This window comes from Psammomys obesus, unplaced genomic scaffold, assembly GCF_907164565.1.
Source record: "Psammomys obesus unplaced genomic scaffold, mPsaObe1.curated_primary_1811, whole genome shotgun sequence".
NCBI classification, from domain to species: domain Eukaryota; kingdom Metazoa; phylum Chordata; class Mammalia; order Rodentia; family Muridae; genus Psammomys; species Psammomys obesus.
In genome coordinates this window covers 15,744,221-15,768,654 of record NW_026585580.1, presented here as the reverse complement: position 1 = coordinate 15,768,654, position 24,434 = coordinate 15,744,221, and the positions used below count along the sequence as shown (strand labels likewise).

Below are 24,434 nucleotides of genomic sequence, written 5' to 3'. Positions count from 1 at the left end.
GTCTCCACCCCCAACCCCCCAGTGTCAACTCCTAACAGATGCCCCACGGCAAGCACACTCAGACCGTGCCCTAACGGAGCGCAAGGTTTGTGTTTTGTCTCGTGTTCAGTAGGTTTCCTCTTTTCTCCAGATCAGATACGGCTGGCCAGCTCCGACCACTTGACCACCATTTCTGTGTCACTTGCCTTCTTGTCCTCTGGCATCCCGGTCACCTGACTCGCCCTAAGGGGTGTGCGTCATCTCTAGTCATTTACAGCGCTCATGTGCACCGTGTTCCCGCCGGTGTCAGAGACGGTTCCGGACACGGCGGTGGAAGCGAATGTCATCCTCGAGTTTTGGTGGCCAGATGATCCTCAGAAGTGGGGCATTTCCCACTGGAATGTGTTTGTGTTGTAAAGAAAGATGAGGTGGGAGATGAGGACGTGACAGAGATTGATGGCAGGTGCAGGGCCGCGCTTACTGGGCCGGTCAGGGAGGCCCACTGGCTGGGTGACATTTGACCTGAGATGGGAGAAGTGAGCCACACAGAGGTTTGAGGGGAAAGCCTTTGAAACAAAAGCAGCAGGGACAAGGGCTGCTCAAGAGACAAAGAACAGAGAAAGAAGGGCAGCATGGCAGAGGCCCTGTGAGCTCCAGGGAGTCTGCAGGATGAGGAGGAGTGGGTGAGATGGGCCCAGAGAGCGGGTGTGGCTAGCAGGACACCGGAGGGGCCCAGCATGTGACGAGTATGACATTAATGCTAAATGCAGAGGGAAGCCATGGCGAGTTTAGAGCGTGGGAAGAATGTGGCTTTATTAATGCGGCCGGGTTTAGTCACTAAACACGATGGTAATAGTGTTGAAAGTCTGCATGTAACTCCACGTAATAATAGCCTGTGTCCTTGCAATTCGGTGTAAATATCCTTTCTACCTGTCTGGTTGAAAGCTAAAAGAAATGTTTTATGCAAAACTTGCCAGTGTGTGTCTGTATGTGTTTCTAGCAGCTTAATGCTCATCATTTGGGGAAGGTAGCGGCAGCTTCAGCCGCGTGCGGGCATAGGCTGTGCACCGGAGCAGGGCATGCCAGTTTCAGCTTAAGGTCTCTGCTTAATTTTGATTGTGCATCCCTTGTGGCCATGTGTCAAAATATGACACATCAGCACAGCCCCAGCTGGGCTTAATGAATAGGAAACCATGGAATTTGTATGATTTGGGGGCACGAGGGGGATCTTCTAATGCCAGTCTCAAAGATAAGTGGCATGGAGGTGATTTGATTAATTAGACATGCGCAAACCCTCACTTCAGCTTCCTGCCTGTCACCCGATCACAGAACTCTGCAGACTCACCGACTCTGCAGTCCAGCGTTACATCCTGGGACTTTTTTTTTTTTTTCTTAACTGTTACCAGAATAGTTTTTTTAACACCGTTCAGTCTAGATGAGCCTTGACAGTGTTTGGCCTTTGCATGTGCACGTGCGTGCTGTCTTCTCACGTGACCATCGGGGCACTGCTCCCCAGTTGTCAGCTTGGATGAGCCAGACCTCTGCGGCCAGAACCGTCGGAAGCTTCTGCAGGGAGCATCACGGTGTTTGTGGAGGCAGAACTTGTCTGGGAGGGCCTGTGGGCACCTGTGAGGTGTGATTCACAGCCGTCAATCACAGTCGGCTCTGACCCCTTGAGGTTGGTTGAATGCCCTTGAGTGGGCAGTGCCCATGAGCCGGCAGTGCTGCCGGTGGGTCTGGACTCACTGGACCACAGGGACAGTGAGATACTCTGCATGTGGGGCTAGTCAGTCCTCTCACCCAGGGAGAACCACCACCACCAGCCTTACAGCTTGGTGACTTTGAAGAAAGTTAACAGTGAAGTTCAGCAGCAGCCACAGCAAGGTCAGCCCTGGCAGAAGCCAACCTATGGACCCCAGCCTTAGTTACCAATGCCGGGCTTCCCTGTGTTGCGTAGCCAACTTGAGCAGCTCCTCTACTTGAACTCTGTGTCACAGGGACAGGGTAATGATTTGTCATTCTCTGAGAGCTGTGTAGGGCAGACACAACTGTGCCTGCCTTACAGTCCAGGGCGCTGACCGGTTTTCTGTGGTCGGAATCTAGCCAGTTGTGGCACTGCCACCACAGCTGTTGCCACTTTTCAGTGGTGACAGAAAGGCGCTGCTGAATGCAGTAGCTTGAAGGGTTGAACACAGCCAGTTCTCCAGTCTCAGTCAGAGGCCACAGAAAGGACAGACTGTTCTAGAGGTTTTCAGCCTTCTGTGCTACTTGCTTAGGCCGCTCAGGTTCCTTAATGATGCATCCTTGGGATCATCCTGACCTTGAACTCAGAGATCTGTCTGCCTCTGCCTCCCTAGTGCTGGGATTAAAGGAGTATATACTACTACAATCGGCTCAAGCTTTATTTATATGTGCATTTTATGTATATAGACTTTCAGCCTGCATGTATATCTGCACACCAGAAGAGGGCATTGGAGCCCAAAGGGCTACTTTTATAGATGGTTGTGAGCTGCCATGTGGGTGCTGGGACTTGAACCCTGGACCTCCTGAAGAGCAGCAGGTGCCCTTAACTGGTGATCCATCTCTCCAGGCCCCTGTTAGAGCACTTTTATTTCTCCCATAGTTGATTGTAGACTCAGGGTCCTTGGACTTGTTTGCTCTCTGGGTCTTGTGAGCTCTTGGGAGGATGTGAGTAGAATGATGACAGAGCAGTGCTGTAGTCCAGGCGTTTGGGGGTCTCCCGAGTGTAGTGCAGTTTGTGGGCTGGGGAGATTCACGTCTTCATATATTCACATGTATATCTGCTGTCTCTGCAGGTGACTGTGGGTGCCGGAAGGTTGTGGGATCCTCTGGGACTTGAAGTGACAGGCAGTTGTGAGCTGCTGGATATATCGGGTGCTGGTAATTTAACTAAGTCCTTTGCTATAGCAGCAAGCGCTCTCAGCACTGAGCTCTCTCCCCAGTACCTGTGGTAGCTTTTTGAACGGGAAAGTAACATAATGAAGTTGGTATTTCATTTAATTAAAAATTCCAATACCACTATACAATTTTCTCATTATGAAAGTTAAATAGATCAGTTTTGGGGAGATTAGAAGGTAGAATAAACTATTCAACAAGAAAGGAAACGGAATGCATAGTCTGTCCATCTGTGCCATGGTCCCCCTCCTTTTCTCCCTCCTTCCCTCCCTCCTTCCCTCCCTCTCTCCCTCCCTCCCCCTGTCTCTCAGCCCTCCTGGTGTGAACACAGACGTGGAGTTATGCTGTACCTCAGAGAGATGCCAGCCACGGCTCGTGTGTGGTGGCCTTAGTTCATGTGCCCGCCATGATGTTCACATTTTCAGATCTGCCTAATGATGCCTTTCTGAGCACACCCCTGTTGTTAAACAGTGTGGGATTCTCTGCATATGAAATGTAAAGGCGTGTGCTCAGTGTTCGGATTAAACTTGTGTAGTTTGAATCTTGCATTCATTCATCGTTAGCTATCACTACAACCGCTTTGAAAACAGGCTGCGAATGTTCAGTTTTGTGAATCTCCCACAACTTGCTTAGCTGCCCTGCTGAGTTTCCTAGCATGAACTCGTGCGACTCTAGGTCCTTATACAGAAGGTACTGCATAGATTGCGGCTGATTTCTTTAGTAAGTTGTTTTAAGACACAGTTTACCTGTGTGGTGTTTTGCCTGCGTGTATGTGTGTGTCAAAGTTGTGTGCTTGGTGCTCCCTGAAGCCACAGATGCCTTTGGATTGCCTGGAACTAGAGTTACAGACATTTGTGAGCCTCCGTGTATTCAGGGAATCCAATCTCAGCTCTCTGGAAGAGCAGCCGGGGCTTTTAACAGCTGAGCCATCTATCTATCTCCATTTAGCAAACTCTTAAAGATGGAGGTATTGACTGCAGGCTGCGAACTTTCATAGAGTTTTTGATAAATTGTAAAATTCCCCTTCAGAAAGCTTTTCCGTTTTGGTTCCAAGAGGAGCCTTCAGAACTTCTTGCTAGTATTGTCTAGATTGAGAGCCACAAGTCTTATTTACCTACTCGTAGGTAAAAATGATAATTATCATTGGCACTTTTTTCCTTGCACTAACGGTGATCTCCCTTCCTGCCCCTTCTCTCTTCCTGCTTCCTTCCCATTCATGTCCTAACTCGAGTTTGTGATTTTATAGTTGTGTTATACACACATACATGCCATCATGCCACCTCTTCTGTGTTACGTATTTTTCCTCAGTTATCTATTTGTTTATTGACTTTTAGACAGGATTTTCTATAGCCTTGAAGGTGTAGACAGTGAAGTCAAAGATGGCTTTGAGCTCCTAATTCTTTGACCTCAGGCTTCCCGTTGGTAAAATGGCAGTGAGGAGCTACAGCTGCCAAGTTCATCCTTATTCTTTTTTAATTTCGTGGTAAGGTTTTGATGTTTTGAAGTATATATTTTTGTTCTCTTTCATTGCTTAAATGACTAGGAACACTGGGCCCTCTGTTTTCTTTTTGTTTTATGGATTTATCTAGAAATTATGATTCTTTAATTCAATGCTTTGGAATAATTTTTTAAACATGGTATAAGAAGAGATGAAAATGCATTTTCCCTGAATATTTTACCCATTATTTTACAACCGCACAGTGAGCTCACTGAACACCTGATTTTCTTCATGGCTTACTAATCCCCGGAGGCATTAGAAGGGCTGGGGTGGCCCTGATGGGCTAGGATCATATGGTAGCTTCCAACTACCATGTTACCAATGGGAAGCCTGCCCGAGGTAAAAGGGTCAGTTCTCTGACTGTTAAATGTAGAAGCTGGGTGTGGCCAGTGAAGGCCAGGTCCTTAAAACCCAGTGTAACCTTGATGGTGGGAGGGAGGCAGTTTCCAAGAACAGATGGTAACAAGCTCTGCAACCCAGCACTCCACGTCTCAGAGCTTGCTCTACGTCTTCGGTTTTGATTAGAATCATATAAATCGCCTGTGCCATGTATGGAACAGCCAAGAAGTAAATCAAGGCCTCCAAGGGACTGAGGAGAAGCCTGGCTGCCCAAGCCACGTTCCATCACTTGCTCGGTGATGACATGTGGTGTAGAGGTGACCTTGTGTGCACCAGTTCCCTTGACGCGCAGGGTGGTTCAGCCTGAAAAGATGTGTGTCAGAGTGTCCTGCCCTTGTTTCCGAGATCTGGTACCCCAAGACCCCAAGTGCTTAATAAGGCAGCACCCGTCCTTACAGCAAGTCCGGGGGCAGAGAGGAAGGGCCGTGCCCATCCGCTGACCCCAGAGCCTGTCACTCCAAGCAGTACTCTTCTAGGACACGCTGCTCCCTGGAGCGTGCCCTGCCTGCAGCCCTCTCCGCTAAGACTGGGTGGTAGGTGTGAGTGGGGACTCCAGGGCCATCCTGTCCTCCCGTCATCCGGCTCTGCAGCAGTCCTGCTCAGAGCTGATGTGTCTGGTGGCTTTTGTTGAATTGATGTGATTTGTTCTTTGTGGTTTAGAAGCTGCGTGTCCATCAGCAGCGCTTCAGGCTGGAGAGGAAGTTTGGCTAGTTGGGTGAGGATTCTCCCCGCTAGCAATGTTTCCTGTAGGGTGCTCTGCAGTGAACTACATCTTACTGACGTCTTTGTTCTGCTAAAATCGGTGTGAAGCTAGATTGGGTCTTGGCCTGGGCACCATTAAAGCATGATGGAAACTGTGCATCGGGGTACTGCCACACTAAAACTATAGTGGAGGCATTTGAATGTTGGTAGCAAATGGGTAGGGAGAGACGTGGCTGGCACGGGTCAAGGGCTCATGTTGTAGTTGTGTGCTTTGTTGGTGGCCAGGAGGATGCAGGAGCTGAGGTTTCTGTAGTGATTTCTAGGGGAATGAGCAACAAGAAAAGATCTGACTCCTTCCCCGAGGCCAGGAGCCAGGTCCTGGGGGGAGGGGAAGGCGGGCAATATTTATCCATTAAAAGAAAGGAAAAAAAAACATCACATGAAACAATTAATGTGGGTGACATTTAATACTTCAAAGATGGTAGACTTGGGTGACCCTGTTGGATGAGGGCACATGATAATTAGATCCCTGTATTACATTGCTTTCTGCTTTGGTAGCCTGTCTACATCATTTTAGGGTCTCTTTTATTGGTGCTAGATCAGAAGCCTGCATCTGTAATTCTATGCTGATTGTTTATTATGCAAAGTTATGTTTTAGAATCACTCAAAACCTTAATTTAGAGAAAAAGGCTTGTTTCATTGATATCTGATAAACATGCATCATTATAGTCTAGAAAGTCTTTGCAGATGAAACAAATTTTAAAAAGAAAAATTAGGTCTTTGATTTTTTGTGTTGGCAGAAGAAGCTAGTCTATCTAAGGAAATTTTTTTTTTTTAAATTATGAACTGAAAAGAGATTGTTTCGTTTGAAACTGGAGAATACCAGTAAGTTTGTCCCACTGATTTTGTTGGTTAGATTTGATTTTTGTTTTATTTTTACTTAAGCCTATATTCATAATCATTATATTGGCATGCTAATCCTTTGTTGTTTGTATATTCTATATAAAAGTATTTTATATTTTTTATCTTACATCACTGTTCAGTGCACTTTTATATGTTGCCATAGAATGGTTGCTTCTATGTGTGTTTTCAGATTGACAAGTTAAATAAAGAAATTGATTTTCCTTGGCACAAAACTAAGTATAGAGTCATGCAGGGAAAACCTTTGGAAAACAAACAGAGCAATCCCCTTGTCAATGCTAATGCGCCAGCTTTTCAAGCTCCTTGCATGAGTGGAGTGATAAGCAATCCAAGAACAAGCATTTGGTATTGATTCTCTAGTCTCAAGTAACAAGTTACTGCTTCACTTCTTATTGAGAATTAAATCAAAATAATTTGGTGCCTATATTATGTCTCGCGAGAATTCCTTTGCATGATTTATGGACCTCACTGGAGAAGTGGAGAGATGGTGAAGAGTCACAGGACTTTACAGGTGTATCTCTTTTTATCTCTATATAAACCATGGATGTAAAGGTTTGTACAAGTTGTATAGATTGGTGTTACAGAATTTGCTTTTTTTGTTGTCGTTAACCCCAGGAAAGCTGTGCAGCTTTTGCTCTTTAAGGAGAGCAGCATCTGGGAAGTGTTTATTTGTTAAGGACACACAGTCTGATTCGCAAGTAAGAGCTGATTATTACTTGAAGATAATGTGAGAAATAAAAATTCTGTATGGCTTTCTGCTTTCACAGTTAAAACACGAAGTTTTCACTAGGTGCTCTGTGTCACGGCCATGTTGGATAGGATTGTTTTTGAGACGGAAAACTCATTTTCAGAATTTATCACCTGTTAAATGACTTAAGTTAGTTTTAGAGGAGTTTAAGGAATTGACTGCATTTTTTTATAGCTGAGATGTTAAAAAACAAGTGCAGTTCATCTTAAATATTTCTCTAAATGCTCCTTCTTTCTCCCAAGTTTTGGGACTACATTTTCATTTTATTATTATTATCATCGTCTTTATCACCATCATTTTGTTTTTTGGTGGTGGTGGTGGTGGTAATTTTGGGGCAAAGTCTTACTCTGTGGCCCGTGCAGATTAGGGACTTCCTATGTCACCCAAATTGGCCTTAGCCTCACAGCATTCTTCCTGCCTGAGCTTTGCAAGAGCCAAGACTACAGACTTGGTGGCTTCTTTTTCTTCTTTTTGAGATAGGCTCTTATGTAGCCCATCAACGCTCTCCAGCCTGCTATTGAGGATGAGGATGATTAAATAGAACTTTGATCCTCCTGCCTCTACTTCCCCTGGATGTGTGTGTATATGCATGCTGAAGATCAAATCCAGAGCTCTGTGCACACCAGCTCTGGCTCTACCAGTTGTCATTATCATCCTTGTCATGATCATGGCTATCATCTGAGCTGCTGCCGGCTTCTTATTTTTAGTCCTATTTTTTATTATTTTGAGGCTGTCTATCTCAATGTGTATCCCAGGCTGGCTCTAAATTTGCAATCATCTTGCTTCTTTTTCTTTAGAGATTGTAGATGGAAACTACCTCGCACAGTGTCCTGCTATATTAAGGCTCAAACACAGGGCTCTGTATGTGCTAAAGCCTGGCTTTTTGTTTTGTTTGGTTTTTTGAGATGGGGTTTCTTTGTGTGCAGCTTTGGCTATCCTGGAGTTTGTAGACCAGGCTGACCTCGAACTCCCAGATATCCTCCTGCCTCTGCCTCCCAGAGTGCTGGGATTCCAGGCTGGGATTCCTATTTTTTGTTATTTTGAGGCTCTCCATCTCAATGTGTCATCCAGGCTAGCCTCAGATTTTCAATCCTCCTTTCTCTTCCTTTGAAGTGCTGTCATGTCCACCTCAACTTTTCTCGTCCTTACTGTAACACATAATATATTAATGTGAATGTGTGGTTTGGGAAGGAAGCTCCATATTCAAGCTCACACATCCGACAAAAGAAGTCATAGACACGGCACATCTGTGGGTCCCATACGCTTGTCTGCAAATGACTGCTGTCGGTTGCATAAGGTAATCAACAGATACTGCCAAAATGATTGCAAACTAAATATTAAAAACGCAAAGGATCAAGAGTGGCAACCAACCCTAGAGATTTAATGGTGGCATTTACTCCACCCGACTTTATTATAAACCTACAATAATCAAGGCATGGAGTGTCGGTGCAAGAATAGAAAGGACTGAAAAGGCTCTTCTCATCTTCCATTTCTTTATTGTCTGTGTGGGTGTGCCTGTCTGTCTGTCTGTCCGTAGAACACCTAATGCGTTAGCAAAGTTGGCTCTGCAGAGCAGTGAGGGCATATGGTCTTTTCAAGCAGCGGTGCCTCAGTTGGTTGGATAATCATATGGAGAGAGTTAAGAAGCAGTGCCCACGTTGCGTCAGAACCAGCTTCAGGCCACAGCTGCAGCTGGCTGTGTACGGTGTGAAGAGGTGGCCAGGTCCCGCTCTGTGAGTTGGCCTGAGCATCAACAGCGCACAGAGCACCGGTCAGACTGGACAGAAAGTTGCAGAACCTCAGAACTCTCCCTGGGCGCCCTTCTCACCATCCTGCCCATTCCCTCTCTGGAGGTGGCCATTAGCTTCAGTCCCAAGACTGTAAATTGCAGTTACTTGGTACACACTTGGTCTGTACGCCATGGAGATACAATTATACCGCAGGAGTTCTGGCTCCTGCTCTTTCACTCAGGGTTGTATCTTCACCTTTGCTGATGTTTTCACATGCAGCTGCAGTGCTGAGAGATTACAGGGTGAGGCTTAAGGGCATGGGGTACCCACATAAATCATTTGGAGATTTCCTGCATGGAGGTTCATTGTGTCTCTCCCTTACCCCACGTGTGTGTTTAATAATTTATTTTTGTCAGTGTGCTGACGGATATTCATTTTATGCTGGGGGTGATGATCTGGCACCACCTCAGTCTTGTTCAGGGTTCGGTCGTTCCCTAGTCTCAGCTCTTGGGAGATGCTTCAGCTGGCTTCTGGTTCCCTTTAATCTATACCGTTTACTGTGTAGCAGTGTTGTTCTTGCTTTTTGCACAGCGAGGTGTCTCAGGCACATTTATTTTTTACTTTATTTTATTTTATTTTATTTTTTTACCCCAGTCTTAAAGTTTGCTAATTCTCTGAGTAGCCCCGGCGGTGTGGGCCAGACACAGTGCCACACTGTTGATAACCCCTTATCTGGGAGGTAGAGGCAGGGCCGTCAGCAGCCAGGACGTCAGACCATCTTCAGCTCCATACTGACTTCTAGGCCAGCCTACCGTTCCCAGAACTCTGCATCCAAAAAAGGAAAAAAAGGCAAAATAAGGTCTGAGGATGGATAAATACTTTCTGTGGAAGCAGGAGAACGCGCGCTCAGATCTCCAGTACCCACATACAGAGCTGGAAATGGCTGCACGCGTCCCCGTAATCCTTGTGCTGGGGGAAGGGGCAGCATGGAGACCCAGGATTGCTGGGGCACACTGGCCTGCCAGTCTACAGTCCAGCTGCGTAAGTGATCTCCAGGTTACGTGAGACCCCTGTCAAGAGGATGATGATGATGGATGAGGGAGCGGGACGTTGTGCCATGGCACTTGTGTGTGTGTGTGTGTGTGTGTGTATCTTGTGCATGCACACATTCATAGAAATCAAGATTGCGGTGCCAGGTGGTCAGGAGGAGTCGGTGGACACAGGTTTCCGTGTGTGTGTGTGTGTGTGTGTGTGTGTGTGTGTGTGTGTGTGTTTTGATTCTTTCTTTTTTTTGAGAAGAGGGGAGAACACATGGAGGATATGAGGTTGGGTGGGTAGGATCTAGGAGAAGTTCAGAGGGGAAGGAATATGACACAATATCGTATGAAAAAGAATCTCGAACTATACCGTATGAAGAAACATTTTAAAAGACCAATAAATAAAAACAAGGGGAGAATTTATCTACTGTGGTTGGGACGTTTGGGAAGGTGCTTTGATCTGGAACCACCAAGGAGATGCACTCCTGGGTATCTTTGACAGATGATGAACTGATAAGGAGAGGCCTTTCTACCCTGTGGATGGGTTCCCACGCTGAGCGAAAAGGCAAGAGCGAGGAAGCTAATTAAACACCAGCATGTGTCTTTCTCCGCTGCCTGAGATACAGGGTGAGCCCATTCATGCTCTGAAGGAACGCTGTGCTCTCGCCACAGCGGGCTAGACCCTTTCAAACCGTGAGCCAAAATAGACATCTTTCTTCCGGAAATTTCTCCTGTCAGGCCTTACGTCACAGCAACAGGGTGCACATGCAAGCCTTGTGCGGTGCTTCTAGACCCGCTTGTTAGACCGTGCAGGAATATGTGTAATAAATCGCTTATTTTTGACACTGTACTTAGAAAAGAATACTTATTTTCTGTTTTGGTAGCACTCTGTTGTTTCATTACTCAAATTGCTCTGGCTTTAATTCTCCTCACACATATCAAACTCATTTCTATGTACAGCACCTCTCTGTATAGATCATGTGAACTTTCCCAGCTTGCTTCTGCTTAGGTGTTCTGAATTGCTCCGTTGAGTATCTGGAAGTGCCTGCTGCTCTTTTGGCCCCGTCTGTAGGTCTCTCATTTGCACATGGCAGTCACATTTATTAGACAGGTGCTCATCTCCTGCTCCCCCGGCCCTCCTGACTCGTGTCTTTCCGTCCTATTAAACTTGTCTGTTTTAGGTACCATGTATGTGTAGAATCATCTAGTCTGTTTGTGGCTGGCTAGTTGGCTCCGCCTCCGGTCAGGCCTATGGTCCTGTATGCCTGTGAGGACCATTCTGCCGACGTGCCACTGGGTCATGTCGCGTGCCCGTGGGTGTACATCTCTCTAAGACCTGTGCCGGTGCTTTTGGATCTGTAAACCAGAGATGAATTGTTAGGAAACAGCATAATCCTGTTTTAATGTTTTGGAGACATAGTAGCTTGGCCTCTTTCCACGGCAGTGGCAGTTCACGAGTTCCAGCTTTTCTACACCATCTCAGTCAACATTGTCTGTGTGACACAGATGTTAAGTAGTCTTCTGGAGCAGACCTTTAAACAAACAAACAAACAATATATATATATATATATATATATATATATATATATTTTTTTTTTTTTTTTTTTTTTTTTTTTTTCAAGACAGGGTTTCTCTGTGTAGCCGTGGCTATCCTGGACTTGCTTTTGTAGACCAGGCTGGCGTCGAACTCACAGAGATCCTACTGCTGATGCCTCCCCAAATGCTGGGATTACAGGGGTATGTCAGCACACACAGCTTAAACAAAAATTTTATGCTGTTTTTGGGATGTACTGCCCTAGTAATCATTCAGTGATGTAATTAATAGTTTTAAGCTCTGAGTGGTTAGAAAGTAGACATCAAACGTGTAAAAATACACAACTCCTTAGATCATGTGAGAATAGTTGAGATGATGATTAAGAAAACTGTCTAGATGCTGTGCCAGTGATGGTTCGCTGCTAGGAAAAGGCTTTAGAGATAGTTTTGCACAGTGGACAGACTCTTACGCTAGGTTTCAAAAATTCTAGATTTGGGAACCTTGTCCTAAACAAATCATTTAGAATTTAATTCCTTGGGGTATCATATTTTTAGTGTGCAAAATGGGTTTAATAACTTCCAGCACAGTTCTGTTTGGCAAATCATTTCAAAGCATGTCAGTGTTCTGTAAACAATGAGTTGCAAAACTAGCACAGCATTCTTATTGTGGTTACTTATTAGATATAGTACAGCAGAAAATTTTATTTGCCAAAAGTAATTAAATGGGGCCAGATGTGGTAGTGCACGCTTTTTTCCCCCATTTTTTCTTTTTTTTAGTAGTGGCTCATCCTAATGAATGTTAGGAGCAGCGCATGCCCTACGTGAAGAATTCAGAGGAAACAGCCGCCAAAAACAGTCAATAAGGTTCTTATCCTGTGTGGCTCAGGAATAACCATTAGTAACGTTTTAGATTCTCCTCTTTTTTGGGTGTGCATGGCTGTAAACATACACACTCATCACCAATGTACCACTGCATAGTTTGAACATAACTGTTACCACTGTTCATTTCTTCCCCCGAGTCATGCATTTCCTGTGTCACTGACCTACAAGAGCTTTTGTTATGGCTCTGGAAATAATGGTTTAATTGCCTTCTGATTGATGTACACTGTATATTTCTAGTTCCTTCTTTCAGATGTTATCTTCTAATGAAAATGCATGGACATAAATCTATATGCTCCTGGCAGTTTACTGTGTTTATGTGTGGAGGGAGATTTTTTTAAGGCTAAAGGTTCTTCTTTAAGGTTCTAGAAATAGATGTTGTGGCTTATGAAATTGTCTTCGGGAGGTTTGTTCTGACGTCTCCCTTCAGCAGCGTGGGGATGTGGTGTCACCTGACACCTAACACTCCTGAACTGTAGAAAACCTTCTCCAGTGAGGGAGGGAAACACGGTTTTACCTTCAGTAGGCGCGTTTCTCTGATGATCCATGGAAATCTGTAGCTGTCGGCATTTATCCATCCTTCAAGAATTCAGGGTATTTATAATTTATGTAGGTAGGAAATAGCATGTTGCATTTTTAGACTTACAAATATTTTCATAGTGAAAGAACAAGAGGCTGTTAATCTTAACCTTTCATACTTAAGAAAATGCAATGTGCTTAATATTAATGTAGAGTAATGTTGCATTATTGATGGCTTGCTTGGTATGTAAGATTTGTGGACACTAGTCAGTGACAACTGCCCAAAGCAGAAATATTTGAAGAAAGGAAGCAAAACTGTAATTTTAAGAATAATTTCTTCTGATCTAAAATTAGAGCTTATTACTTGTTGACCTGAAAAGAAATTGGAATTATCCATTCTCAGATGGCAAATAGGGTTTGACTAACTGAAAGAGAAAGAATTAACAGAGGCTGGAAAAGTACTGATGGAATTATAACGATAGGAAGGATCTGGAAGGAGAGAGGCTGAGTGGGGAGCGGGCCACACCAGGGGAGCTGCCAGAAGCCTCTGCCCCTCAGCCTCACGCATCAGGAGGCTGGCGCCTGTACACCGGTGTGTAGCCTCAGCTTTCTCTTTTCTCTCAGAAATAAGTTGAAGAAAGTCCCAGAACTGATATCAGCAGATCTGCTGCCATGTGATACCTTTGGGAAAAATGTAGATTATTTCTCTGAAACCCACAATTTGTTGGAGTAGATGTAGCTTGACACTGTTATGATAAAAATAGCACTTTTTTTCTCAAAAAAAAAAAAAAAACAAACCTGCATGTGTTAGTGCAGACTCCAGATGTCTGTGAACATTGTAGCATGTGTTTTGGAGTCAAAGTCTGAAGGTTACATCTGCAGAGAGGATGGTTGGTTATCCTAAATAGGCTTGGCCTATAAGCAAGGATTCTCGTCTTGTGTTATGTGTAGACATAATTGCCTTAATTTTTCATTGTACGCGTTGGTAGTTCAGGAGTCAGAGAGCAGATGGAAACTCAGATCGTCGTTGGCATTTTAGAAACAGACTTGGCCGTAGGAAAGCAGTAAGTGTTACCCAGCCTCCGAGAGGGGAGTGCTGCCTCCCCTTCAGTCCTCCATGTTTCTTCTTAGAGCGCACGTCATCCCTGTTATTCCACAGCTGCTTTTTCCTCACTTACCTTGCGTTTCGCATATGGCCATGTCTACACATTTAGATCCCTTCCACACACGGCTACGTAGCTTTCCGCTGTGTGTAGCACTGTCATTTCTTAACCGGCCCCTGAGAGTGAACAATTAACTGGTTTTAAGTTTGCTTTTGTTTTGCCATTGATCTGTAACACGGAAGTGAAATCCTCCATGTTGGTGGCGTGCTCTTCTCAGTAGAGTATCATATCAAGGTTTGCATTTAATGGCAGGCTACCCAGAGGACTGTCTGCACGGTGGGTGTCCTGGTCACCCCGTATCCAGCAGTACTAGCATCACGCTTTGATGTTGTCACACAGCTCCCTTCACTACCTCATTTGCTTCCGAGTCGCCGCTCGCTGTGTAGATTAGTTTTACTATCTGTGCCAGGCCAGGGGGCCTCCGGGACAGAGTGGCTTCTGGCCTGTCTGTTCTTTGGTGGTGACTGGGTATCCTCATTCCAGGCCCAGTGCTGAGCTCTTTGAAAGTGAGTCACGACCTTGGCAGTTGTGGGGCCAGTGATGATAAGGGTTCTGGCACAGTGGGACTCTTCTCTCCCTCTTTCCTCTTCTCTGCTTCCAAGTCATTTGCTTCTTACTCAAGAAATCTTTAGCTCTGATAGTTTTTCTCCTGCCTGAGGGCCCTTTATCCAAAGTGCTTGGGAGTGAGAGTGTTTGGAGTTCCAGTCGTTAATTCAGAGGTATTTCTGCATGTAATAAGGAGATATTCTGGGACTAGGACCAAGCGTGACTTGGCATTTATTTGTTTCAGGCATGTCTTCTTGTACACATAACCAGAAAGTAGTTTTATACAGTACTCTCAGTATGTCTGTGTTTTGACTGTGACCAACTATGAGGACCATGCTTGTGGCCTGTTGTTGGCTCACAAAACATTTTCGGATTTTAGAATGTTCTAGAGTATGAATTTTCAGGTATGCTTCCCTCTAGGAAATGATCTTTTGTTAACATGTTCAGACTTTTAATTTAAAAGGAACAACATGGCACTTCTATGGTCTTTGTGTTAGTTGTCACAGCCAGACTAGAGGAAGACTTCTGAGAACCCGGAAATCTGAGAGGCCAGGATAGAAGCAAACAGAATGGGTGTTCTCCTGCTGACTCAGCAGAGGACTGGGATGTGCTGACCGAACAGAGAGCAAGGACAGGAGAGAAGAGAGAAGTGAGAGGCCTCCTCCCTGACTCTGCCCGCCTCGCCTGCTTTAGATTGCCTAACTCTTGCTGAGAGTATAGTGTTTTTGAGGCAGAGGGCCTTCTTTGTAGGTTTTCCTCATTAGTAAATTTATCCTAATATCACAGAGCTGTTTTTATTTACTGCCCACTGGCTTACAACCACTTTGTTGTGTTTGGTTGTGTGTGGGGTTCACAGAGAGGCGGAGGGAAGGCTAGAGGAAGACAGTGGGAGGAACAAGAAGCGAGCTCAAGTCTTCCTGGCAGAACTGTGATAACTACCACCATGCAGGGGTACCCCGTTTTAGATACTGTGGCTAACGTTCTGGGGATCAAACGCAGTCTTTTTATGATAGATCACACATCTCCTGGGAATTGGGTGTGTGTGAGTGAGGCATCAGCCATGGGGAGACCCTGCTTTACTGCCACTGTGGAACATGGATATTTAGAATTAATCATCTACTGTCGGCAGCAAAGAGTGAATTACAGAGCCACAGAGTTCAAATGATTCATACTCCTTCACACTCTCCTCTAAGTCAGGCTCAGCTGATGGCAGAGCTCTCACATAGGAAGCCAGAGAAATGTCCTCCATGGTGCTCTGTGAAGGCTGTGGCACAGTTTTTCATGTGTAACTGGCACTGTGTATGTTGGAAGTGTTACGCAATTTCTGAATTACAAGTATGATATTTTAGAGCGTACGTTGTTTTTAGTATTCAAAATTGCCATGGAATAAAAAAAAAATCCGTATTGTAATGATTTTGTGCTTTGGGAAATTATTATTATTATTGATGGAAGGTCTCTATCTCAAACTGATTATAATAATGTTTATGGCACATGGATTTTATTTCACTTTTGTATTTATATGATCACTTATTAAAATGTTTCCTAAACAGTGGCAGTGCTGTGTAACAGGTTTGCAGAGAGGGATAAACACAGTAGCATGTATAAAGTTCCTTTCCAAACTCTCAGCACTGGGCAGCTGCTCAGAATCACTTGTAATATGATTCTTCGTGACTGTTAACTTCCAGAATCATAAAGAGCATTTAGGACTCAGCATCCGGATGGATTTTAGTTGCATTTGTTGGAGTTGTGTTATGCCTGTGGGTGACGTTTGGAAGAGGAAGGAGATAGAAGGAAACCTCTGTTTGCCATGTAACTTTACAGTGTTTGCAAGCAGTTTTCTGTGTCCACTTTGTGCCAGGGACTCTTTGGGCATTAGGACACGGTTTCATGCATGGGTCGACATAGATTGGCTTCTGAGGGAGCTCAGAGCATTTCTAATGGGGGTTCTGCAAGAGAATAGGAGCTGTGAAGCTGCAGATTTCTTTGTAGAATACAGGAGGCCTTTATGTAGGCTGGGATGCATTTGGGCATGTTAGACCTGCCTTAATTAAACGCAGTGCAGGAGGTAGCTGCATGCACATAACGAGAAGTTCTATTTAGCTTACAGTTCTGTGTGTTCCAGTCCAAAGTGGAGCAGTGGCCTCAGTGTGGTCCCTGGAGAGGGAGGTGTTCCATGGTAGGAGGAGGAGCACGAATTCTACATCCTGAAGGAGCAGAGGGAAGAGGCTCGTTGATGCTTCCTCTTAAGGGTGTGCTGTCAGCGGCCAAAGATCCCCTCTTTCCAAAGTACCTCCCCCTCCCAGCAGGACCGCCTGGGGATCAAGTCCTTAACGTGCTGGATCTAAGGGGAACACTCTAGTTAAGTTACAGTTAAACCACAGTAGACATGAAGAAATGCTTGACTGGCAGGAAGAAAAGCTGGGAAGTCCATTAGGAAGCCTCCAGGGGTCTTGGGGGGGGAGAACAAGGCTGGTTGTGGGTAGAGAGGCGCTAGTGGAGGAGAGAGCTGACCAGGCTGAGCAGCGTTTGGCCTAGGGAGACCAGCTGCCGTGGCGGCCAGTGGTGGCATGTGGAACGGTGGACTTCAGGTGAGCTCCGGTGTCTGGAGATTTGATAGCCACAGACAGAGGTAGCAGAGGCCAGACAGGGCGGCAAGCTTGGCATGGGCGTGGATGTGGGCATGGACAGCCAGCATGCTCAGGGGGAATGATTGCCTTAGAAGGCTGTGTGGGTAGTTGGGTAATTGAATCCAGGTGGGTGCTGGGCCTTCCATGGCATCCATGTGAAGATGGCGCCCGAAAACGAGCGATGGTTGACGTTGGTGAGACTGTCTCGGGGAGGAGAGACTTTGAACCCTGGGTAGCACAGGGGAAGAAGGGGGCCTAGGAGCGCTTAGTACCTCAGGTTCAGGGAAGGGCACCCTGCCAAGGCAGGGCTAGCGGTCGGGGGCTGGGAAGTGAGGATGCCCATGGTGGTCCTCCCTGCGGGGAAATTCCAAGCTGGCGGGGAGCAGCCAAAGCAGACATTGTGGACCTGAGACCAGGTGCTGGGGAGCTCCCCCACACCCCTCGCCACCGCCCCAAACTGGCTGACAGGGAAGGAAGGGCAACACAAGAGGAGCAGCAGGACCTTCTCCTTCCTGAAGATTGGCATCTAGAGTGAGTGAGTGTGTTTCTTAAAACACCCGCAAACCCCAGAACAAAAGGGGGGAAATGGTGCTGAGTCAGAGCTCAGGTGAGCATTCAGCAAGGAGGAAAGCAGAGGCTGGTGGTAGGGGGAGGTTGTAAGACAGAAAGTAGGACAGAAATCTGTCCAGTCTGCTGGTCGCTCTGTGACAAGGGTCTGAGCCTCTAGCTTTGTGAGAATTACAGCATCATCTCTCAGGGGGTATCACATGCTCTCAGTCAGGGCCTGAGAGTGTTAAGGATTTTTTTTGTTGTTGTTGTTTTGTTTTTAACCTCACCTTGTTGATCTAAGGCATCCAGTTAAGCTGATAAACTGCCGAGCCTTTCCCCCATTCCTAGGACAGCGATTATTGTATTAGTTTCTAGCCGTGCTGTCTACACGGAAGAGACCCTAGTTATTGTCCTGTATTATCAGAAGGCATCTGGGCCCACCTGTGTCCTTTTTAGAGTCAGCTCTGCTTGATTGCATCCTGGCTGTCAGTTAGTTCTGCACCTGACAGGGAAATTAATTCAGGGCAGCAACTAGAAGTAGCCTGAAATTGCTCATCCCTTTGCAGAAAGCCCCTTCCAGCCAGTTGCTGCAAATCTCCATGGTGGTTCCAGGCAGACATGGTGAGGGCAGGTTGGATTCGGAAGAGCACAGGCCACACCTGAAAGGGCTCACAGTCGGTCCGCCCAGCTCTGTGCCCAGGATCCTGCTCTACTTGAAGTATCAGCTTGACCATCTCGACACCCTCAACCCTGAGGCTCATGACCCAGAGTGGCCAGGACAGTTTATGGGTAGAAAAGCATCCTGGTTACAACACAGACGTGCTGTAAGTCAGGACATGTCTGTAAAAAGCTCCTAAAGTTCCTAGAAGCTGAGATTGTGAAACACGCTGCCAAGTGAAGATGAGATTTAACTGAGCGTTTGCTAGAGGAGAAAAGGATTTATTGGCTCCAGCACGTACCTGCACTGAGAGGAAGCAGCCTCCTTCACCCGCCTCAGCTTGGGCACCTGTGATTGATAGCAGCCCCACTCTGCTGCCAGGGAGGGAACTCTTGGAAATAGCATAGTAGGGGCTTCGCAGGCCAGTCTCATTTGGCTACTGCTTTTGTGGGGCTCTCTGCGTCTTTATATTCTACCAAGGAGAAGATGGTAAATCAGAGTAATTGCTTCATCTCAAGGCACTTTTATACTGTGAAGGAAAGGGATCCTGTTAAGAAACTCAAATGAACTTCTGCTAGTTAGGCTCCATGGAAAGCCTCTTTGAAAGCTGCTTGTCATCCATCCTGGCAGTTTATTTATCATGGAACAATTCCATTAGCGCCTGATGCTTGTTTTGTGGCACAGAGGCTTAGGCTCCCTCAGGAAAAACATTTAACCCTTGGAAATGCAAAGCTGTCATTTATCTGTCATCTCTCTCCCTCTCTCAGAACCCACTGGAGGACATTTATGAGAGAGATTTGAAAGTCTTCACTTCCAGGGACATAGAAACGGAGTTTGAACCTGGAAAATGATCAGCAGAAACCTGGGTCTGTGGGTGCCATGCCAGGCCGCAGCAGCAGTTCTGCTGCGCTGGTTACACAGAGCTCTGTTGCAGGACGATGCAATAGCCAGGGGACTCCATATGCAGAATCCCACCTTAAGGATGAGGTGAAAGAGGGAGCTGGATCATCACCCTGAAATCTGGAGTCGTTCAGGGACTGGATATTCGATCCTTGCTAGTGTTTTTTCACTTGAATCGAGAATGGCAGGTTTTGGTGGTGGTGGTGTTGATTTTGTGTGTGTTTGGGGATTTTGTGTGCGTGTGCGCGTGTGTGTGTGACTACAGAATTTTTAAAGTTGTATCAACCAAGGAGGGTTAGCAAACCTTCAAAGAATGAACCGAAATAGTCACTATTTGAAAGCTAATACCCCTCAGCCTGGCATTTACTAACAGAGGGTGGGGTACCATTTGTCAAAGCTTGTCAGGGGCTGTCCCGGGGAGGCAGTGCAGCGGAGTCTAGGAATCCCGAGGTGGTGCCAGACTGCCTGGCTTGTACGTGGAGAGCTGCTGGCTGCCCGAGGGACGGGGCAAGTGAGTTAACCTCGAGCGGCTGCTTTTCTCCATCGAGGATGATGGCTCATGAGGCTTTCAAGATTAAGTGAAATAATTCATGTGAAGCCCACTTGGAATAGCTGTTGCTATTGGAAAAGTTAAAACAAGTCAGACAGGTCTGGGAAAATGGGAGAGCTCACCCCCAAATTTACTTGGGGTGTTTGTGGGTGCTTTGTCTAGTTGTGGTACAGTTCTCTCAGGACGGTATAGAGGTGTCGGGTTTGCAGTGCCTTCAGCCTCACTGCTTCCCTGCAAGAGCAGTCGGAGGTCCGTAACCGCTCTGGGAGGAGTCCATCAGACTCAGGACAGTAAGATGTAGATAATCTTGTGGAAAAGGGGCGCACTTACAGGCTAATGCTGGCAAGGTAAGCAGAGCAAGCATGGGGCTGAGACTGCTTGGCCAGGAAGACAAGCAGAGATGGAACAGTGCTCTTGGGGGACTGAAGGGACGGTTAGGTGTGTTACAGAATGGCTCTGTCTCCTCAGCAGGCACTCGGCTGCCGCCGCCATCACCTCCCACCACATTCTCCCCTACGACAGTCAGGGTCGTTGCCATCACTACCCTCGCCACCATCCTCTCACTCCCCTGACCATAGTCATCCCTCACCGCCGCCGCCGCCGCCGCCGCCGCCACCACCACCACCACCCCTCACCACGTCCACCATCTTCTCCACCACTAGCCTCAACTGAATCACACACCGATGACACCCTGCTCTATTGCAGTTTCATGATTGGGCTGATAGTTCCAAGTTATGGTCTTTGATTGTGGGAAAGCCAACACAGGAGCTCAAGACACTAGTCATGTGAGAGCTCCAGTCAGAGCACCGAGAGAATGCACGCCTCCTTGCTTGCCTGTCGGCTGCTCTGACGCCGCCCAGGACCCAGCCTCTTCCCAGGTGGCTCTGGGTGGTGTCAGGATTAACCAGTGGGCTCTCCTGTGACCGTCACCACCCCTCAGCACCCTCACCAGAGTCGCCTTACTGCTCCCTCCACCTTCACCGGAGCCTTACCATCCCCCATTGGCTCAACCCAGCACCTTAAGGGCTGCAGCTCGGAGGCTTTGTCTTTCTGCCAGACAGGCGCCCCGTCCCATCTCTGAACTGCTTCTGTCACCCGAGTAAACCCCGAGGCCTTTCTGTCCACCAAGTCTTCAGACCGAGGGGCTTCACACGGAACATTTCCACAGTCTTGCTTTCCTGTCTTTTGAGACCAGATTACACAGATCTTTTATTGTTTACTTTATAAATAACAAAAGATGGTGATTAGTTTGACTCATTAAATGTAGAACAATTGTTATACGTTTGGAGTGTTTGATTAGAGTCCTTAAATTATACACAGTGTCACATGCCAGCTGGGAGCTGCTGAGTCTCTGAGGCATGGCGCAGTCTTCCCTTTCCTCACCCGTTGCCTTTCTTCCCTGTTCGCCCTCTCCTTGTCTGTGTGCCCACCAGCATCCTGGCCAAGTACTCAGAAGCATCTGAAAATGCTTGCTGTGGTGGGCGGCTCAGCCATCTTTGGTGGAGAGTGCCCCTGTGTTTTACCCTCTGCTTCTGGGGAGGGACCAGGCAGACATACTCTGAAGGAGGAAGTAGTCACAGCAGGCTGACAGTGGGCAGACGAAGGGCATGATGTCCTGAACATAGAGCTCTAGCTGAGGAAGCCGGGTTGCCTGCCCAGGACACAGGTCACCTGCCCAGACTCTCCAAAGCCTCTCAGCTGCGGGCTGTGTACCACTTGGTGGTTCTGGTGCTCCTTCTGCCAGCCCAGTGCAGAGCTTATCTGCATACCTGGTGCCCACGTTGCTTGTGAGGGACCACCTTCTCTGTTCTTTCCTCATTCTGTGAGGAGGGATCGGTCATAGCCCCATGCCTGGGATCGAGGAGCTGGTTTTGGACTAGGCCATATTTCTGCTATTTTGAAAGGTAGCCTTCAAAGGCATGGTTAGCAGATGAACACTCTCTGAGGGACGGGAAATGGTCCCTCTCATCTCTGCTCTTCCCTAGCCCTTGCCATGATGTGGAGAGGGCACGAGGAAATTGCCAGTGTCCCCCATGCTGGAAGCCTCATCTCTGGTGTGGTTGTATTGAGGGGCTGGAACTTTTGAAAAGGTGGGTGTCTAGTCAAGGTGTTCTGTATTAGAAAGGGCATGTCATACCACCTTAGACTCTGTCTGGGTCCAGGAGTGAGGTGCTGCTAAAGCGAGCGTGGGTGGGGAAGCCTTGGGCTTTCTCTCTCGTGTGCACCCCTGCAGATGCCATCTGCTGTGCCAAACTGTAGCCAGAAGGCCATCACTGCTTATTAAATAGATGGGACCACCCGGCCTTGGACTTGCAGCCTCCCAAAGTAAATGAAGCACATTTCTTTATAAGGTACATTGCCTCGGGTATTTTGTTATAACAACAGAAAATGATGCCTGCTGAGCCCCTAATCCGAGACATACCAGAAGTTAGGATGATTTTCTTATAAAGAGCAAAACATGATTCCAGTCAAGGGCTGGAGTTGGCTTCATGCACCCTTCGCTGCCAGCCTCCTCCACGGGGAATGACAGTCTGTTTGGAATGAGCACTCTGATGTGGGTGGGCTGCACACAGTTGAGTTCGTCAGGGTAGGAGGCAGCTCTTCCTGGCCAGCGGAATCTCCTGGGTCAAGTACTGGCCTCGGCTGGTGGGTTGGCTGTGCTCATTAGAACCCTTTCTTCCAGGGAGGGTAGTGTGGAAAAGCCTGTAGCAGGCTGATGAATGGGCAGCACTTGATGGCACTGGCGACGCCATCAGCCCTAATTGGCAATGTTCACAGTGTGTAATTTTATTATTTCTCTGTGCTTCGGTTCCTAGGTCGTGGGGTAATGATCCTTTGTGTGTGTGGTGGGGAGGGGGTAGAAAAAGGTAGTCATTTTTGTTGTTCAGAAACTGTAAAAACTTAGAACTGCTAACATACTTTTCTTCGTTTTCTGGTATGGGAAGTAGCTTCTCTCTTTTTTTCTGCTCTGTTTTTGTCCTTGCTGCTCGTTCATCCCCAGCTTATGGACGTGGTTTTGGTTTGTGGGCAGCTTCTCCTCTCTCAGGAGAGATGAATAAAGTACTTTGGACTTTGCCGTTTCTCTTGCCCTTTTGAAAGAATCAAGGATGGTCTAACTCCAACCATCCTAAACTCCTAACTTTATTCTGTTTTATTTGTTTGAGGCAGGTCTCACCTCCTCTTGGCCCTGTCTTCCAAGACTGAGGTTATGGACGTGGGTGACCATGATAGAGAGGCCTTGATTCTGAAAAGCCAACCTAGTAATAATGTCAGCCACCCCTATCTTTGTCTAAGACACTGTAAGGACACTTGGTGGCCTTATGGATGACTGTTTGGGTGTTTGTTTTCTCTCAGCAAAGGGAGACGTCATGTTACTCAGGTTCCTGTCGTTGCCTTGCAGTTAAGGACAGATCAGTTCTGGAGACGGTCTTGTCTGGGTGTCTCCTCTTACTTGTGTTCCATAACTAGCCTCAGCCTGTACCATAACTAGCTGCAAGAGAAATAAAAATCAAGTAAATGAAGAATAATCAGAAATATTTTTTATTATATTTTCTACATGCTTTAAAAAAAAACCTAAAAATAAGTCTTCTACAAGGAGTTGATTTGAAAGATTTCCTTTTTCTGGGATTGTTATGCATTTGTAATAAATAATAAGTAACATTATGGCAGTTGACTGCCACACTTCTGTGCAAAATAAATAAATGCATTTGGTGATATACATTTGAGGAATATGGTTCTTGTAATTTCTATGGAAATAAGGAAAAACCTAACAGTTGATAGAGACTTTACCATCTGTTCACATGGAAGAAACAGCATGGCATTTACCGAGCTTAGCAGGTACAGCAGCCTGCGGGAATGAAGATTACCTAAAGCCAGCCTCGCATCCCCAGGAAGCTGACCCCGCTTTCCATCTGCAGGGGAAAGGCTCCATTGCTGCTAAGCAAATGGCACAGCCTTCTCATTGCTCCAGGAGCAAGGGAGTGAGGCGTGAGGGTACTGCGCTGGTTCTCCCTGTGGGCAGTACAGAGGAGCACTGGCCCAGCAGCTTCTGTCTGTGTGAGCAAAAGCACTGAGCATTGGTGTCGAGGTCCCGCCTTTCTCTTAAGAGTGGCATTTGCTGTGAGCAGGTGATACCGCAGCTCCTCATTCCTGAATGAAGACTTGGGGTGGGGGTAGGGCATACCTTTGGAAAAGCATCTGCTCAATGGAGGCTACAGAGTTGCCTGTGAGGCAGAGAGGCTGAAGAGAGGATGTAGAGGACGCAGGGCCTTGCCTGGCTTTCTCTGATGGCGTAGATGCATTATGCAGTCTTTGCGGCGGCCCCGTGAACTGACGGAAGGGACATTTCTTCTGTCTGGAGGGTGTTCGATCCTTACTGCCTGGAGCCATAGTCTAGTCATGCAGGTGGAAGCCCACAGGAAACTTTTATGTTTTGGGAGTTTTAGGTCTTCAGACCCAAGGAGGCTGGGAAAGAGGGGTTCATTTAAATAGGAACAGCCTCGCCCTCAACATTAGCTTTCCGGAGTTCTGACCTGACTCCTTTTCCAAAGCTCTGGAAACACACTGGGTGTGAACCCCAC

General features: G+C 46.8%; 1 protein-coding gene across 5 annotated transcripts in view; it reads left to right on the top strand.

The window, feature by feature from the left end:
* Window positions 1-24,434, top strand: part of Aff3 (ALF transcription elongation factor 3) — a 434,549-nt gene that overhangs the window by 58,449 nt on the left and 351,666 nt on the right. The gene's annotated exons all lie outside the window — the stretch shown is intronic.